Source organism: Oryza sativa, chromosome 2, assembly GCF_034140825.1.
Source record: "Oryza sativa Japonica Group chromosome 2, ASM3414082v1".
Classification (NCBI taxonomy): Eukaryota; Viridiplantae; Streptophyta; class Magnoliopsida; order Poales; family Poaceae; genus Oryza; species Oryza sativa.
In genome coordinates, this window is record NC_089036.1 from 26,699,834 (window position 1) to 26,717,276 (window position 17,443).

Genomic DNA, 17,443 nt, shown 5'->3' on the forward strand with positions numbered 1-17,443 from the left:
CTGAAATAATATGTTACCGAGAGATTCTTGAAAGTTACATACAAGTTACATTATAGTTACAGTGTAATTACATACAAGTTACAGTATAATTACACTACAATTGTACTGTAATTATATCTGACAAATATTAGGGGGAGAAATTTGATGACAAATATCTAGCAAAATCGGACTCGTTTGGTGTATTTTCTATTGTGCTTAGTCTTTGATAAAATCCAACCACGTTACAAAAAATTTTGTAGGTTTAACACTAATTTTGTTTGAAGTGTTCAAACACGTGAACAATCAACCACCACCAAAAAGATTCACACATAGACACGCTATGGTTCGTCCATGAACCCCCTTTTTTTTTGGAACGATAATGCCGTTGCTAACGTTTTATATATAGAAGAAGATGTCTCACTCTAAGGAGAAAATGAGACCAAACCTTATAGCGCACAGTTAATTAGAAATAATTGGATGAAAACCACAACTACAAACAACTCATAACAAACAAACCTAAACAACTAAACTATAAGAACACGAAAACTGACAACCAGGCTTACTAAGTAGTGAACCCCTTTTTATGCTCTTGAATGCAAGTTTATACAAGAGAAAAACTACAACAAGATCGAGAAGTGTACATATTGTAATCACGCACAAAATATAATTAAGGTAAGTGATATCTATATGGTATTTTGCTAAAAAAAGGTTTAACAAATCAATCAAACTATAACCGTCGGATCGCAAAATGGATGGTCCAGATTAATCCTTATCTCCTATATAAAGTTCACTTGCCATTCCCAAAACCCTAGTTCTCTTCCTCCCACTCCACTGGCCGCCTTCCGCCGCCAGCATCAATTGTCCTTCTCTCCGCTGCTTGCCTCCCTCGTTCCTCGTCTTTCATGGCAGCACAACCTTCTTCGTTGCTTGCTTTTCTCCTTCCTTGACTCCGCAGCACCACTGCCTTCTTTACTATCTCTTCTATCTTACCCCTTACTTGTGAGCACCGACTACCACCCTCGCTCGGCCCGGCGCGTCGCCACCCCTTGCCATCCCTCTTGTCCCTTTCTACTCCAACCCCAAATCTAAACAAGAAAATACATAGGAGAGGATGGCTCATCGGACTTATAAACGACATCGACCGTGGTTAGAGCATGGATTTGGACTTCTATCCTAAGGTTAGGATTTCTATTGTAAAATCAAAAGTTATTTTTAGTTGAGCACAAAAGGGATCAGATGTAACATATGTTAGAAGATTGGAATCCGTTTCAAAATGGTGTGGTATCAGGTGGTACCAAATCTGATACCTATGAGTACCAGATCTGATACCAAGGTATTGGTACCCACAGGTACCAGACCTAATACCTGTGTATCAGATCTTGTACCTAAGTATTTTACATGTACCAGCAACAGGTTCCATCCTAATGGGTCATGTGCACCATTGCGGAGATCGGGCACAACCGGTGATGTGTCTGTGCTAGTGGCCAGAAGCAGGTCACAACGCTAGTGTTCGCCATGGCCGTCTGCACCGAGATCGTTGTTACGGTTGTGTTGCTAGTTGTTATTGTTATAGTGATCATGGGGGTCGATGTTGTGGAATCGTGCGGGAACTGTACAAAGGAGATCATGTTGTTGTCCTCAGCGCCACCGTTGCATTCAATCATGAAGCAAACGATGGCGCAGAGGGCCCGCGAGTTGCTTACGTAATGGCTATAGTCTGGGTTGAGACGCGTTGGAGAGCAAGGTGGAGGCACACAGTGGTTGCCAGCCAGCGACCACCGCATGCGCTGCATATCATCAACCTGCATCACGTCGATTTACAGCCACATCACCTTATTGCCCTGGCAAACCCGCCCCTTGTCGTCATTCTCATGGAAGTTGATGTCGCGTGGAGGACTATGACGGTGGCACTTGCAGCGGGAACACCTAGCTAATACTGTCGTGCGCTGCGCACGTGATCTCATGCACTAGCATTTTCAATATTAGAATTCCTATTTCCAATTATTTTATGGTCATATTTTGAACCTATGAATCCAAAACTTCACGATTCTATCCTATGCTTTCGTCGACATGATGATCACCCTCTCTATAATACTCCTGGCATAGTACTTCCTCCATCATAGAAAAAAGGGGATTCCTAGTTCTCCAAAACAAGAAGAGTAGTGAGAAGTAAATACTAAAATGCCACTCATTAATAAGAAGATAGAATTGGTGGTTGGGGTGAAGGGGTATGGAAACTTGGAAATGATAGAATTTCGTGATGGACCCGGGTAGATGAGAAGGTATAAGTTGATTTATTTTTGGATAAAGTTTAAATTTTAGAAGTTGTTCGCTCTTTTTTTTTACTGAGGGGGTATGATTGTGTCCAATCCACTGAAGGGCTCTCCCATTTTCTTGGCGGAACAGATCCCCTAGCAAGACTTTAGCTTAGAAATATATTTCCTATCCGTCTAGATTCGTAGTATTAGAATGTATTTCATCTATCTTAAAACCCTTATATTTTGAGACGATGGGAGTATGTACTATATTTCTCTCTCTTTCTTTTTTTTCTCCCTTTCGTTTGCAACAGTGCTCGAGACTTATGACGAAGGAATTGCTGCTCAGGGTAAATTTTTGTTGCTGATGCACAGGAGGGATGTACGGGATGGTGCATATAGCTAGCATACATATAGTACATAAATGAATCAAAGCAGTTTTTTTCCCCCACTTGAGAGAAAGCTCTAGTGTTGCTGAGTACATAAAAATGTTGACAAGTTGACACGGTAGTCGCTTTCGACATACCTTGCGACCTAACCATGTTTGACTTCATTTTCCCCTTGACCTTTATATATCAGTCAGTACTGTATCATGTTGATCTCTCATGAGAGGGATTCATTTACGAAGGAACTGATGTTCTCAACTCTCCAAACAGGACCAGGACTATACATGACTATACATAGGATGTGCTTGTTGGAGTTTTTGGCTTATGCAGCAAGGTTGTCCTAAAAGTCAAACTCTACATTGAACATCACTGGAATATCCCCTGTAAGCTTTTACCCTTTCTGCTTATTTAGTTATCCGTTCTGCTAGTTATGGAAATGGTTTGCCATAAATACCTAATGATCATGATACTTACTACTATATTTGTCTTAAAGGGTGTGTTTAGTTCACACTAAAATTGGAAGTTTGATTGAAATTGGAACGATATGACGGAAAAGTTGGAAATTTATGTGTGTAAGAAAGTTTTGATGTGATGGAAAAGTTGGAAGTTTGAAGAAAAAATTTGGAACTAAACTCAGCCAAAGTATACTCCCTCTGTCCCGAAATATGGTAACTTAGGAGATGGTTAGACACAACCTATTACAATGTATCTGGACTAAGAATTTTTTTAGGTTGGATATAGTTATGAGGTACTCTCTCCGTCCCAAAAAGAATCAAGCTAGGAGGAGATGTGACCGGGGATGTGACCCCTCCTAAGACAATGTATGTGGACACCCCTTATGTCCACATACATCAATCTAGGAGGGGTCACATCCCCTATTAGATTGATTCTTTTTGGGACGGAGGGAGTAGGTGGGCATAATTAAATAGGCTTATGTGTGATTAGTTGGGAAGATAAAGTAGGTGGAAAATTAAATGAGGAATGTTGTAATTGGTTGATAAGAGAAAAATAGGTGAAGTTAATATATTTGGCACAAAATTCAACTGCTAGAAGTTGTTATATTTTTGGACGAAGGAAGTAGTACGAGTGCTTACTGGTATTTAGAATGATTGAGAAATTTGATGAATATCGTTAGGCATTCATTCTTTTATGGGCATGAGCCGGATCGAATCCTGAATGTGGTGGATACTTGTCACGCCCCGAGCTAGTCCCGACTGGAATTAGCCCGTGACGCTCCAAATTAACCTGTTAATCGATACCAGTCCCAAGAAACAGTGCTGGTATCACAGGAAGATAGAATATCACAGCAACAGAGGTCTCTTTATTATAGAGTAGGAGTACAGTCATGTTGGGCTGCGGACAGATCCCGAGCTCACAACTGCATTACAAAAGGGAAACGGAAGCCGGGACTTGGACCAAACAACACAGGCGCGACTTGGGAACTAGGCCGAAACCCTAAAACTCATCGTAACCGGCTTGCTCCTGGAAGAACTCCTCATCAGCAGGATCCGCTTCATCTTCATCAGCAACTGGGGGGGAATATTTATATAGAGCAAGGGTGAGTACGGGAGTACTCAGCAAGCCAGGGGAAATAAGTGTTTAATGCAGGCTTCAAGGAAAGGCTGTTGTTTTCGTAATTGATTTTATTTGAACTCTTTTCTAAAAACATCTAGGTGAGTGCTTCTCAAACGACACGGTTGAGACAGTGCGTCTCGTCCGGTCGGAGTATGTGCAATGTATCAGTCTTTAGAATTTAAACAAGGTTGGCACCCGGCCAACAGCTTTTTCAACGGCCACCCGGGCCAACAACTTTTCAAACGGCCACCCGGGCCTAGCTGATCCCATCAGCTGCAGATTTTTCAAACACCGAACCCCTTTTCACACAGCAATTTCACAAGCAGTAGTCAAACAAAACAACGCTAGGAATCACCTCACATCCGTCCATGACCGTGGGCACGGCTGTTCGAACAGTTTGTTAATCTCTGCAGAGGGGGTACACTTTACCCACACGACATTACTAACCCGGATCACCCAGCCCGTGGGGATCAGCCACGTCGGGAGACCTCCAAGCTTTCATGACAAGGCATTTCCAAAGCCGACACAGGCTTACCATATGCCGACGAGAGGGGTTCTAGACCAACAACAGGTTAGGTCCCAGACCATACTGTGCCAGGAAGCCCAGGGGGGTCCTCTCCGACACCACCCCGGCGAATCCACATGTCTCTCGGCATCATGGCTCCCCTGATAAGCTAGTTACTCAGCCAGGGGTGTCCCATTCCACCCATGTGGTCGTACTTGTCTTATGTTCGGATGAAATTCCAAGGAATCGGTCCTTAAGTGCGGGAGCGGGAAAACCGTACACCCGGTACGTTCCCCAGTCCGCGGTTTTAGAAATTTATTTAGTTCGCAAGCACCGACCCAGGTGTCGGGTTTTCCAAATCTTTTGTAAAACCCAAGTTTTACCCAAGTTGTTTTTCAGATTTTAAGTTTGAAGGCGACCGTCGATACTCGCACAGAGTGCACGAATATCGAGGCGCAACTGGGTGGTTACAAGGGGACATGGTATAACAATTAACAATGGAAGGATCAAATGCAACAAGTTAGGTAGGTCCGCCAATCTGCCCTGCAGGCGGGACAAACAGATTAAGTGTGATCCTATCAATGCATAATATTTTTCAAACAACATAATTAAATTTCAAATATAGGCTCAAGATGTTCAAAGGTGGCTTGCCTTGCTCGAGATCTGGAGCTTGATCCTCGAAATCCTCGCACTGCGGGTCTTCGGGCTCCGGAACTACACGCGAAACGGGACAACTCAACAAACGGCGAAAATAAAGCCCTATTAATGACCTCTAAGCGTGCCATTAGATAGATCTCGAGATTTGGGGAATTTTGGAAGTTGAACGGAGTCAACGGATTTACGGTTGGGAAGATATTGAAATTCTAAGATTATTGAATTTTTGGCCTAAAGGAAAAGGATTTAATTAAACCCTTTTTGGAAAAGAAAAAGAAAAGGAAGGAGGGAGGAAATTTAGACTTTCCTCGGGCGGCTAGGGTGCGGCCCAAGGGATTTGGGGCGGCTCGGCCGAGCTTAATGGGCCGGCCGGCCCAAAAGGCGGCCCAGAGCGCGCGCGGGAGGGGAGGAGAGAGGGGACCGGTGGACCGGGCTCACCGCGCGCGGTCCCGGGTGGGACCCGCTTGTCAGCGGCTCGGCTCACCGCGCGGAGGGAGCACGCGGTGCACGCGCGCGGGCGGGGAAGGGACGCGGTGCATGCGCGCGGTCCGCGGTGGACGCAGGTGCGGCGGGCCCACGCGCAGCCTCACGGCTCGCGGTGGATCGCGCGCACGCGGAGGGACCGACCGGGGTCGGCCCGACCCGGTCTGGCTGAGCTGGCACCGACGTGGCGCCTACGTGGCTGCCACGTGGGCTGGCGGGAGGTAGACGACGATCCGTCCGCGAAAGGACGGCGGGCGGCGGCGGCGAGCGGCGGAGCGAACCACGGTGATACGGGCAAAGCGAGCACACCGGGCGGTTGTTCGTGACGAGGGGAGACGAACCAACGGCTCGGATTCGCCGGAGGTTGCTCGACGGCGGCGGCAACCGGCGGCGGGAGAAGGGGAAAACGGCGACGAAGCTACGAGGGGTCGATTCCCGGCGGTGAGAGCATCTACGCGGCGTCGGGAACTCGACGCTAGCGTCGGATTGGACGGAACTATGCTGAGCGAGGCCGGCGACGAGCGGGTGCTACGGAGCTCGGGCGGCGACGGCGGCGAGCACACGGCGAGCGACGGCAACGGTCGGGGCGGCGCCGGCTAACTACGGGGAGTCTACTCAAGCTACTACCGAAAGCTAGGGGGAGGAGATGGAGCGAGGAGGAAGAACGGAGAGAGGCACTACCGTGCGGGACGGGGCGCAGTGACGAGAGGCCGACGGCGCGGGAGTGATCTCTCCGGCCTCGGGCCGAGGAAGAGGAAGAAGGGGGCGCGCCCGGAGTCCCCTTCCGCGTCCACGAACGCACCGGCTCTCCCGACGCTTGGCGATGGACGGCGGAGGCGAGGCAGAGCACGGGAGCGGCGACAACGGTGAGGAGGCGAATGGGAGAGGAAAGGAAGGGAGGGGGAAGACGGGTTTAAAAGGGTGGCAATGTCGGTTTGAGAGAGGGGAACTGACATGGGCGGTCAAGCCGGCGAGCTGGCGCTCCGGCTAGCGTCCAAAGCGGCGACAGGAGGTGACGCCGGCGAGAGGGGAAAAAGGGGAGAAAAAGAGGAAAAGGAGGGAGAGAAAGGGGCTCGCCCCTTTGCCGATTCGGGAAAAGGAGGAGGGAGCGGGGCGACTCGGCAGAGGGAGAGGGGCTCTCTCCCTCCGCCCCTTGGAGGCTAGCGCGCGGAGTGGTGATACCCGCAGGTACACATGATCTCCTTTTTCGAACTCAAGGTCACACCTTCGATTGTCTGCGTAATTCTTCTGACGGTGTGCTGTCTTCAAACGTTCTCGTATCAGCTTAACTTGTTCTTCAGCTGACTTGAGTATGTCTGGACCGAATACCAGTGCTTCGCCCACCTCATTCCAGCACAAGGGGGTGCGGCACTTTCTTCCGAACATTGCCTCATTCGGCGACATCTGAATGCTGGCCTGATAACTGTTGTTGTATGAGAACTCGGCATACGGCAAACAACGATCCCAAGTGCCTTCGAAATCCAAGGCACACGCACGTAGCATGTCTTCTAGGATTTGGTTAACCCTTTCGGTCTGACCATCGGTCTGCGGATGGTAGGCTGTACTAAAATTCAGATCAATTCCGAGGGCTTCATGCAACTGCTTCCAGAACCTTGAGGTGAACTGAGTGCCTCGGTCTGACACAATTTTCTTGGGACAGCCAAATCTACATACGACATAGGTCATGTAGAGTTCTGCTAGTTTCTTTCCATCATAGGTGATTTTCACTGGCACGAAATGAGCTGATTTCGTGAGTCGGTCCACGATTACCCAAATGGAGTCGTATCCGTTGGGGGTTCTTGGCAAACCGGTGATGAAATCCATTCCGATCTCTTCCCATTTCCACTCGGGAGTCGGTAGGGGTTGCAGCAGACCAACTGGCCTCTGATGTTCCGCCTTGACTCTTTGGCAAATGTCACACAGGGCTACGTATTCTGTGACATCTCGCTTCATTCCAGCCCACCAGAAGTATGCCTTGATATCTTGGTACATCTTCGTACTTCCTGGATGAATGGAATAGGCGGACTCATGAGCTTCCTTGAGGATGAGATCTCTTAACTCCTTCTTGGCCGGTACACAGATGCGTGGACCGCACCAAACTGTGCCTTGGTTGTCTATGGAGAAATTGGTGTCTTTCTTCTCCTGTATTCCTTTTATTAATTCTTTTATCCCTTCGTCGTCTTTCTGAGCCTCCCGGATTTGCGACTCTAGGGTAGGCTATACTGTCAAGCTGGCAGGGACACCTGACTGTACCACGGTCAGCCTTAACTTCTCCAATTCTCTGCACAGGTGATCTTGGTCAGGCCGTATTTGAGCTACATTGTGATAGGCCTTGCGACTTAGCGCATCAGCGACCACCTTGGCTTTACCAGGGTGATAGTGGATTCCAAGATCGTAATCCTTGATTAGTTCCAACCATCTTCTCTGTCTCATATTTAACTCAGTCTGTGTGAAGATATACTTAAGACTTTGGTGATCAGTGTATACTTCACATCTGTTCCCGATTAAATAGTGCCTCCAGATCTTAAGAGCATGAACCACGGCTGCCAACTCGAGATCATGGGTGGGATAATTGACTTCATGAGGCCTGAGCTGCCTGGATGCATAGGCCACAACCTTTCGTTCTTGCATTAGGACACATCCTAAGCCTTGTCTTGATGCATCACAGAAGATCTCGAAATCTTTTCGGATATCTGGCAAGGTGAGAACTGGGGCAGTGGTCAACCTTTTCTTCATTTCTTGGAAGCTGTCTTCACAGGCTGCAGACCATTGAAATTTCTTTTCCTTCTTTAACAGCTCGGTCATAGGTCTGGCTAGCTTAGAGAATCCTTCAATGAATCTTCGATAATATCCAGCTAAGCCGAGGAAGCTGCGAATCTCTGACACATTCTTGGGCGGGTTCCAAGCAAGTACAGCTTCAACCTTGCTGGGATCTACTTCGACACCATTGGAGGAAATCACGTGTCCAAGAAATGCTACTCGGACTAACCAGAATTCGCATTTCGAGAATTTTGCGAATAGTTGATGATCCCTGAGCTTTTCCATTATCAACCTCAGGTGTTCAGCATGTTCTTCCTCGTTCTTGGAGTATATCAGGATGTCATCGATGAATACCACAACAAACTGGTCCAGGTATTCCATGAAGATTTTGTTCATTAAGTTCATGAAGAATGCTGGAGCATTGGTGAGTCTGAAGGACATTACTGTGAACTCATATAGACCATAACGCGTTGAGAAAGCGGTCTTTGGGATATCTTCAGATCTGATTTTCAGTTGGTGGTAACCTGACCTCAAGTCAATTTTTGAGAAAACTCTTGCTCCTTTAAGTTGATCGAATAAATCGTCGATCCGTGGCAACGGGTACTTGTTCTTTATAGTTACTTCATTCAGGGCTCTATAGTCGATTACCATTCTCTCAGAGCCATCCTTTTTCTTAACCAGAAGCACTGGGGCTCCCCAAGGGGATGAGCTAGGTCGCACATAACCTTTACTTTCCAGCTCTTCGATTTGTCTTTTAATTTCTGCTAACTCATTAGCTGCCATTCGGTAGGGTTTTTTTGCAATTGGTGCGGTGCCTGGTGCCAGTTCTATGGCGAACTCAATCTCTCGGTCTGGTGGCATTCTTGTTAATTCTTCCGGAAATACGTCGGGATATTCACAAACTATGGGCACCGACTCCAAGGAGGTGACTTGTAAACAGGTTAAGATAGACCGACTTGCGGTAGGAGTGTTAGGGGTAAAGCGGACTTGCTTTCCTCCAGGTCCTTGCAAGGTGATGGACTTTTCGGCACAATCTATCTGTCCTTTGTGCTTAGCCAACCAATCCATTCCTAGGATGTTGTCCAAGCTTTGCGAGTCTAGGACTATCGGTTTGGCTAGGAAGTCAATTTCCTCAATTCTAAGGTTAACTTCCGGGCATATTTGAGTTGCCCTTATATTCCTTCCAGGGGAATGTACTATCATTGGTACACGTAAATTTTGGGTTTTCCAACCATTTCTTTTCACAAAAGCTTGTGATATGAAAGAATGGGAAGCTCCCGAATCAAACAGAACTATTGCGGGTACGGAGTTGACAGAGAACATACCCATCACAACGTCTGGAGCATCCTGAGCGGTTTCAGCTTGAATGTGATTCACACGGCCTCGACCAAAGTGGTTGGAAGCACGTGAACCTTGTCCACTTGCTTGAGTGCTAGGACGAGACTGAGCTGCCGCTGGAGTAGGAGTTCTGGCAGTGCTGCCATTAGCATGCCCTGAGTTGGTGTTGGTAGGATTCTGAGGGCATTGTCTGGCATAGTGACCCATCTGGTTGCACCGGAAACACTGAACTGCTGACGGTCCCTGCGGTGACTTGAAAGAGGTAACACTGTTTGGCGCAATATTGCCACTAGGGGCACGCTGCTGTGGCTGGGGTGCCGGGCGGTTCATCTGAGGACGAGGGGCGTAGCCTGGCTGGCGGTTAGCCTGAGTGACCGACTGGTGGTATTGCATGGGTTGACCGTAGCGAGGGCGAGGTGCGCCTTGGGAGGAATTCCCCTGGTGGTTAGATTTGCGTTTCTTGTATTCTTCGGTAGCCTCTTTTCTGGCATCCTCAAGTAGAAGTGCCTTGTTGATCATATGTTGAAAAGTGGGGAAGTCATGCGCTAGCAACTGGAGTCTCATTCCAACTGCGATTCCTTTCAAGAATTTCCTGATCTTCTTCTTATCTGAGTCCACTTCCTCAGGGGCGTACCGAGCCAACTTGTTGAACATACTTAGGTACTCATTGACACTGCTGTTGCCTTGCTTAAGTCTGTTGAATTCCTCTTTCTTCATGTCAATGGTGCTTTCAGGCACATGAGCTGCACAGAAAGCCGTAGCAAACTCATCCCAAGCAATGTTAGTGGGTTCAGGGTGTGCATTGCAGTAATTCTCCCACCAATCTGCAGCAGGTCCTCTTAGCTGGTGAGAGGCGTAGAGCGTCTTCTCGACCGGAGTACACTGCACTAAGTTGAGTTTTCTATTAACATCTTTCAACCAATCGTCAGCCTCGACGGGCTCGACGGTCTGAGAGAACTCTGGCGGACGTGACCTCAGAAAATCTGTCAGCTTGGATCTATTGTTGCCCATGTGAGGGTGGCCATTTCCATGCGCATTATGCTGATAACCGGCTACGGCTGCGGCTATTCCTTGCAAGATTTGTGTCTGAACTGCCATTAAGTGTTGCATGTTGTTTTCCACATGAGGTGGGGAAGGGAGGCGTTCTTCTCCAGAATTGTGACTGGCAGTGCGGTGAGAGCGGTGAGACTGTTCCATCTCTGCATCACGGGAAGCTGTGCGATGCGAGCGGTTGCTGCGGCGGGGTTGCTCAACCTCTGCGTTGCGGGAAATAGTACGGTGCGAACGGTTGCTGTGGTGAGACTGCTCATTAGCTGATTCATGATTTGCTTCTGCTTCAACTCTACCATCTTCAAAACCAAAGCGGGCTGGTGCACGAGCTGCACGGCGGGGGCGGCTAGCCATCTAAACTCCCAGAAGAGGGCGGGGTAAGAGTCAGATAAGCACTTAGGAGGGCAAGGAGCAAAGTAAATAGCAACTCAGATAGCACACACTAGGCATAAACTGGATTTTTCAAATCATAAAAACACCTGATACAACGGGTGTGGACAAGTCACAGAGCTACGCCGAGCTTGACTGTGCGCACACCACCTAGGAGAACCAGACTACCAAACAACACCCACAATCAAGCACACGCACGCACTACCTCGCCACGACTCCAAAAGAGTTGGCGGCAGAACAAAAGGGCCTAACACACGGACGGCTGCTGAAGACTGCCTCCTCTACTCCTCGTCGGCCTGGCTGCCTCCTGTAGTCGGCTCCTCAGTCGAAGAAACGTCGATCGGCTGACGCGAAGGGACCGGCGGAACCTGTCGAGGGCCGGCAGCAGCACGGGCCGCTGGCGGTGGGGGAGCTGGGTAGTGGAAACGGAACACGGTGGAAGAACCAACAACACGCTTCCGCGCGGTGCGGATAAAGCGTGGGCCACGGCGGGAGGAAGCAACTGGGGTGTGTCCGGGGGTGTAGGAAGGGCTAACTGGGTGTGGGTAGGGGGAGTACACTGGTGAGTACGGCGCACGCGAGCTGGGGGAGCGCGGGCCACTGGGAGTGCGGGCAGAGCCGCGGGAGCTGTGGGAGGACAGGTGGCTGGCGTGGCAGAGGCGGCCTGAGTCCCAAGAGATAGTGTCAACTGAGGTGACACCCTCCTCGGCCAAACGGGCCTCCAAAGCGGCGTAGCGGCGGGCAAGGGAGCGGTAAGCCTCAAGGAGTAGGTCGTGCTGAGTGGCCTGAGCCTCCGAGAGCTCAACCATGCGAGTCAGCACTGGCTGAGACTCGCTGTACGGACAAGGGTACCTGGCGTCTGAGTGGCCAGAAGGAAGGCGTGGAAGCTGCCGGAAGGCGGAACCTCCGAGACGGTGGCTGTAGTCGTGGGCCAGGCGACAAAGCGCAGTCCAGGAGAGGTCCTGGTACGCGATCTGGAGAGTGGGCCTGGCCACAGTGAAGTGGTGGGGGCGAAGGCCAGCTCCGTGTATACCTCCACGGGGGTAAAGGTACACAGAGAGCTCACAGTGAGGGGGAACACGGTCCACGGAGTACCCCGTGTACTCGGGACACGAGAAGCCAAGGAAACGGGCGAGGTCACGAAGCTGAGCGACGTGGTGACCCTCACCAAAACCGTGGGAACTGAAGCTGGCGTTCACTGCCATCTACAATTTTGAAAGAGGGAGAAAGATCAGTAACCATTTTAGAAACAAACTATTGAAAAAAATAAAGAAAACAAAAGACACCTTAGCTTTTCGCAAGTAGTTTTTGAACATAGTATCCTTAGGGTCGTCCTAAGCGTCGGGTTTCGCCCTAGGGCCAAGCCTGTGCTCTAATACCATCTCTTGTCACGCCCCGAGCTAGTCCCGACTGGAATTAGCCCGTGACGCTCCAAATTAACCTGTTAATCGATACCAGTCCCAGGAAACAGTGCTGGTATCACAGGAAGATAGAATATCACAGCAACAGAGGTCTCTTTATTATAGAGTAGGAGTACAGTCATGTTGGGCTGCGGACAGATCCCGAGCTCACAACTGCATTACAAAAGGGAAACGGAAGCCGGGACTTGGACCAAACAACACAGGCGCGACTTGGGAACTAGGCCGAAACCCTAAAACTCATCGTAACCGGCTTGCTCCTGGAAGAACTCCTCATCAGCAGGATCCGCTTCATCTTCATCAGCAACTGGGGGGAATATTTATATAGAGCAAGGGTGAGTACGGGAGTACTCAGCAAGCCAGGGGAAATAAGTGTTTAATGCAGGCTTCAAGGAAAGGCTGTTGTTTTCGTAATTGATTTTATTTGAACTCTTTTCTAAAAACATCTAGGTGAGTGCTTCTCAAACGACACGGTTGAGACAGTGCGTCTCGTCCGGTCGGAGTATGTGCAATGTATCAGTCTTTAGAATTTAAACAAGGTTGGCACCCGGCCAACAGCTTTTTCAACGGCCACCCGGGCCAACAACTTTTCAAACGGCCACCCGGGCCTAGCTGATCCCATCAGCTGCAGATTTTTCAAACACCGAACCCCTTTTCACACAGTAATTTCACAAGCAGTAGTCAAACAAAACTACGCTAGGAATCACCTCACATCCGCCCATGACCGTGGGCACGGCTGTTCGAACAGTTTGTTAATCTCTGCAGAGGGGGTACACTTTACCCACACGACATTACTAACCCGGATCACCCAGCCCGTGGGGATCAGCCACGTCGGGAGACCTCCAAGCTTTCATGACAAGGCATTTCCAAAGCTGACACAGGCTTACCATATGCCGACGAGAGGGGTTCTAGACCAACAACAGGTTAGGTCCCAGACCATACTGTGCCAGGAAGCCCAGGGGGGTCCTCTCCGACACCACCCCGGCGAATCCACATGTCTCTCGGCATCATGGCTCCCCTGATAAGCTAGTTACTCAGCCAGGGGTGTCCCATTCCACCCATGTGGTCGTACTTGTCTTATGTTCGGATGAAATTCCAAGGAATCGGTCCTTAAGTGCGGGAGCGGGAAAACCGTACACCCGGTACGTTCCCCGGTCCGCGGTTTTAGAAATTTATTTAGTTCGCAAGCACCGACCCAGGTGTCGGGTTTTCCAAATCTTTTGTAAAACCCAAGTTTTACCCAAGTTGTTTTTCAGATTTTAAGTTTGAAGGCGACCGTCGATACTCGCACAGAGTGCACGAATATCGAGGCGCAACTGGGTGGTTACAAGGGGACATGGTATAACAATTAACAATGGAAGGATCAAATGCAACAAGTTAGGTAGGTCCGCCAATCTGCCCTGCAGGCGGGACAAACAGATTAAGTGTGATCCTATCAATGCATAATATTTTTCAAACAACATAATTAAATTTCAAATATAGGCTCAAGATGTTCAAAGGTGGCTTGCCTTGCTCGAGATCTGGAGCTTGATCCTCGAAATCCTCGCACTGCGGGTCTTCGGGCTCCGGAACTACACGCGAAACGGGACAACTCAACAAACGGCGAAAATAAAGCCCTATTAATGACCTCTAAGCGTGCCATTAGATAGATCTCGAGATTTGGGGAATTTTGGAAGTTGAACGGAGTCAACGGATTTACGGTTGGGAAGATATTGAAATTCTAAGATTATTGAATTTTTGGCCTAAAGGAAAAGGATTTAATTAAACCCTTTTTGGAAAAGAAAAAGAAAAGGAAGGAGGGAGGAAATTTAGACTTTCCTCGGGCGGCTAGGGTGCGGCCCAAGGGATTTGGGGCGGCTCGGCCGAGCTTAATGGGCCGGCCGGCCCAAAAGGCGGCCCAGAGCGCGCGCGGGAGGGGAGGAGAGAGGGGACCGGTGGACCGGGCTCACCGCGCGCGGTCCCGGGTGGGACCCGCTTGTCAGCGGCTCGGCTCACCGCGCGGAGGGAGCACGCGGTGCACGCGCGCGGGCGGGGAAGGGACGCGGTGCATGCGCGCGGTCCGCGGTGGACGCAGGTGCGGCGGGCCCACGCGCAGCCTCACGGCTCGCGGTGGATCGCGCGCACGCGGAGGGACCGACCGGGGTCGGCCCGACCCGGTCTGGCTGAGCTGGCGCCGACGTGGCGCCTACGTGGCTGCCACGTGGGCTGGCGGGAGGTAGACGACGATCCGGCCGCGAAAGGACGGCGGGCGGCGGCGGCGAGCGGCGGAGCGAACCACGGTGATACGGGCAAAGCGAGCACACCGGGCGGTTGTTCGTGACGAGGGGAGACGAACCAACGGCTCGGATTCGCCGGAGGTTGCTCGACGGCGGCGGATTGCGGCGGCGGCAACCGGCGGCGGGAGAAGGGGAAAACGGTGACGAAGCTACGAGGGGTCGATTCCCGGCGGTGAGAGCATCTACGCGGCGTCGGGAACTCGACGCTAGCGTCGGATTGGACGGAACTACGCCGAGCGAGGCCGGCGACGAGCGGGTGCTACGGAGCTCGGGCGGCGACGGCGGCGAGCACACGGCGAGCGACGGCAACGGTCGGGGCGGCGCCGGCTAACTACGGGGAGTCTACTCAAGCTACTACCGAAAGCTAGGGGGAGGAGATGGAGCGAGGAGGAAGAACGGAGAGAGGCACTACCGTGCGGGACGGGGCGCAGTGACGAGAGGCCGACGGCGCGGGAGTGATCTCTCCGGCCTCGGGCCGAGGAAGAGGAAGAAGGGGGCGCCCCCGGAGTCCCTTTCCGCGTCCACGAACGCACCGGCTCTCCCGGCGCTTGGCGATGGACGGCGGAGGCAAGGCAGAGCACGGGAGCGGCGACAACGGTGAGGAGGCGAATGGGAGAGGAAAGGAAGGGAGGGGGAAGACGGGTTTAAAAGGGTGGCAATGTCGGTTTGAGAGAGGGGAACCGACATGGGCGGTCAAGCCGGCGAGCTGGCGCTCCGGCTAGCGTCCAAAGCGGCGACAGGAGGTGACGCTGGCGAGAGGGGAAAAAGGGGAGAAAAAGAGGAAAAGGAGGGAGAGAAAGGGGCTCGCCCCTTTGCCGATTCGGGAAAAGGAGGAGGGAGCGGGGCGACTCGGCAGAGGGAGAGGGGCTCTCTGCCTCCGCCCCTTGGAGGCTAGCGCGCGGAGTGGCGGGGGCCGGGCGATGACGACGGCGATGACGGCGGGGCGGTTTGGAGCGGCGCGACGACACGGGCGACAGGCGCGGGCTGGCGCGGCAGAGGGTGACGGCGGCGGCGACCGGGCGGTCGGCCACTCGGCACGCGCGCGCGGGAAACAACGGGCGGCGCGGCTGGGTAGCGGGACCGGGCGACGCGGACGGCGCAGACGACGCGGCTCGGGCGGGAAACCACGCGGGCGCGCGCGCGAGCGACGGCGCGCGGCGCCGGCTTTGCGAGCGGGGAGCTCGCGCGAGAGGAGGGGGCGCTCGGCGCGGCTCTCGCACGCGCGAGCAGCGAGCGGGGGGGGGGGAAACGCGCCGGGGAAAGCGAGAGAGAGAGAGAGAGAGGGAGGGAGGGAGCGCTCGGCGCGGCGGCTCACGCGCACGCGCGCGCGGCGTGCGGGCGAGGCTGAGCGGGGGGGGAGAGCGCGAGAGAGAGAGAGAGAGCGCCCGGGGAGAGGGGGCCGGGGGAGAGATGGGCCGAGCGGAAATCGGCCCATCGAACCCGGAGGAGGCAAACTAGACTTTTGCGGAGAAATTTGATTTGGAGGGATTGGATTCGGAATTGAACTCGACGATAGATCGGGGATTGAGATCTTGAGATGGCACGGACACTAGACAGCAATCAGAGAAACAAATTTCGCAATTAGGGTTTTTAAGAGATAATTTTTCCCGCTAGGCGCCACGACGGAACGGGCGCTACAATACTTTAGTATAATTTGCAAGTTTTGAATTTGACTTGAAGAATATAAAAAAAATTGAGAAAAATCCTATAAACATTGATCATGGTAATCCTATGAGGCATCAAAATATGTTTTAAAAGTAGATTTATGTGAATTTTGGCACTTCAACATAATCAAATATTTTCTAAAAAGAAAAAGGCAAAAAGACAATAGTATGTTATATAGAGAAATATCTGGTGAAAACCAAGGCACTATTCACCCCCCAAAAGAAGTTGAGTTTGAAATTAAGATTTGGTGGAAATGTATCTCATGCCTATACCTATCTGGCTATCTCCAGTATTTTTTTCCATGAATTTATAAAATTTTAGGTTCGGTTGTTCACGGGTTTTCACTTGTACGAGGTTTTTACTGGATATTCCCCCATGATATATGTTGTTATATCAAATATTTTTTTACTATTATATTCCTGATGTCATAGCCATTATAATACTACATCCGTCTCAAAAATATCTTCATTTTTAACCATACGTACTCAAATAAAGTGAAAAAGATCAAAGTGTCCCTCATCAATATGAAAAGTAGTATTAGTGGGTATGTATATAAAGATAGGTAAGTGGTATTGAAGGAATAAGACTCATCAATTTGTGGACCAAGAGTAGGTAAAGAAAAAGAAGTGAAATTATTTTGGGATAAATGGGAGAGGTGAAAAATGAACTTATTTTGGATGGAGTGAGTATTCTGTTGTCATATTATATT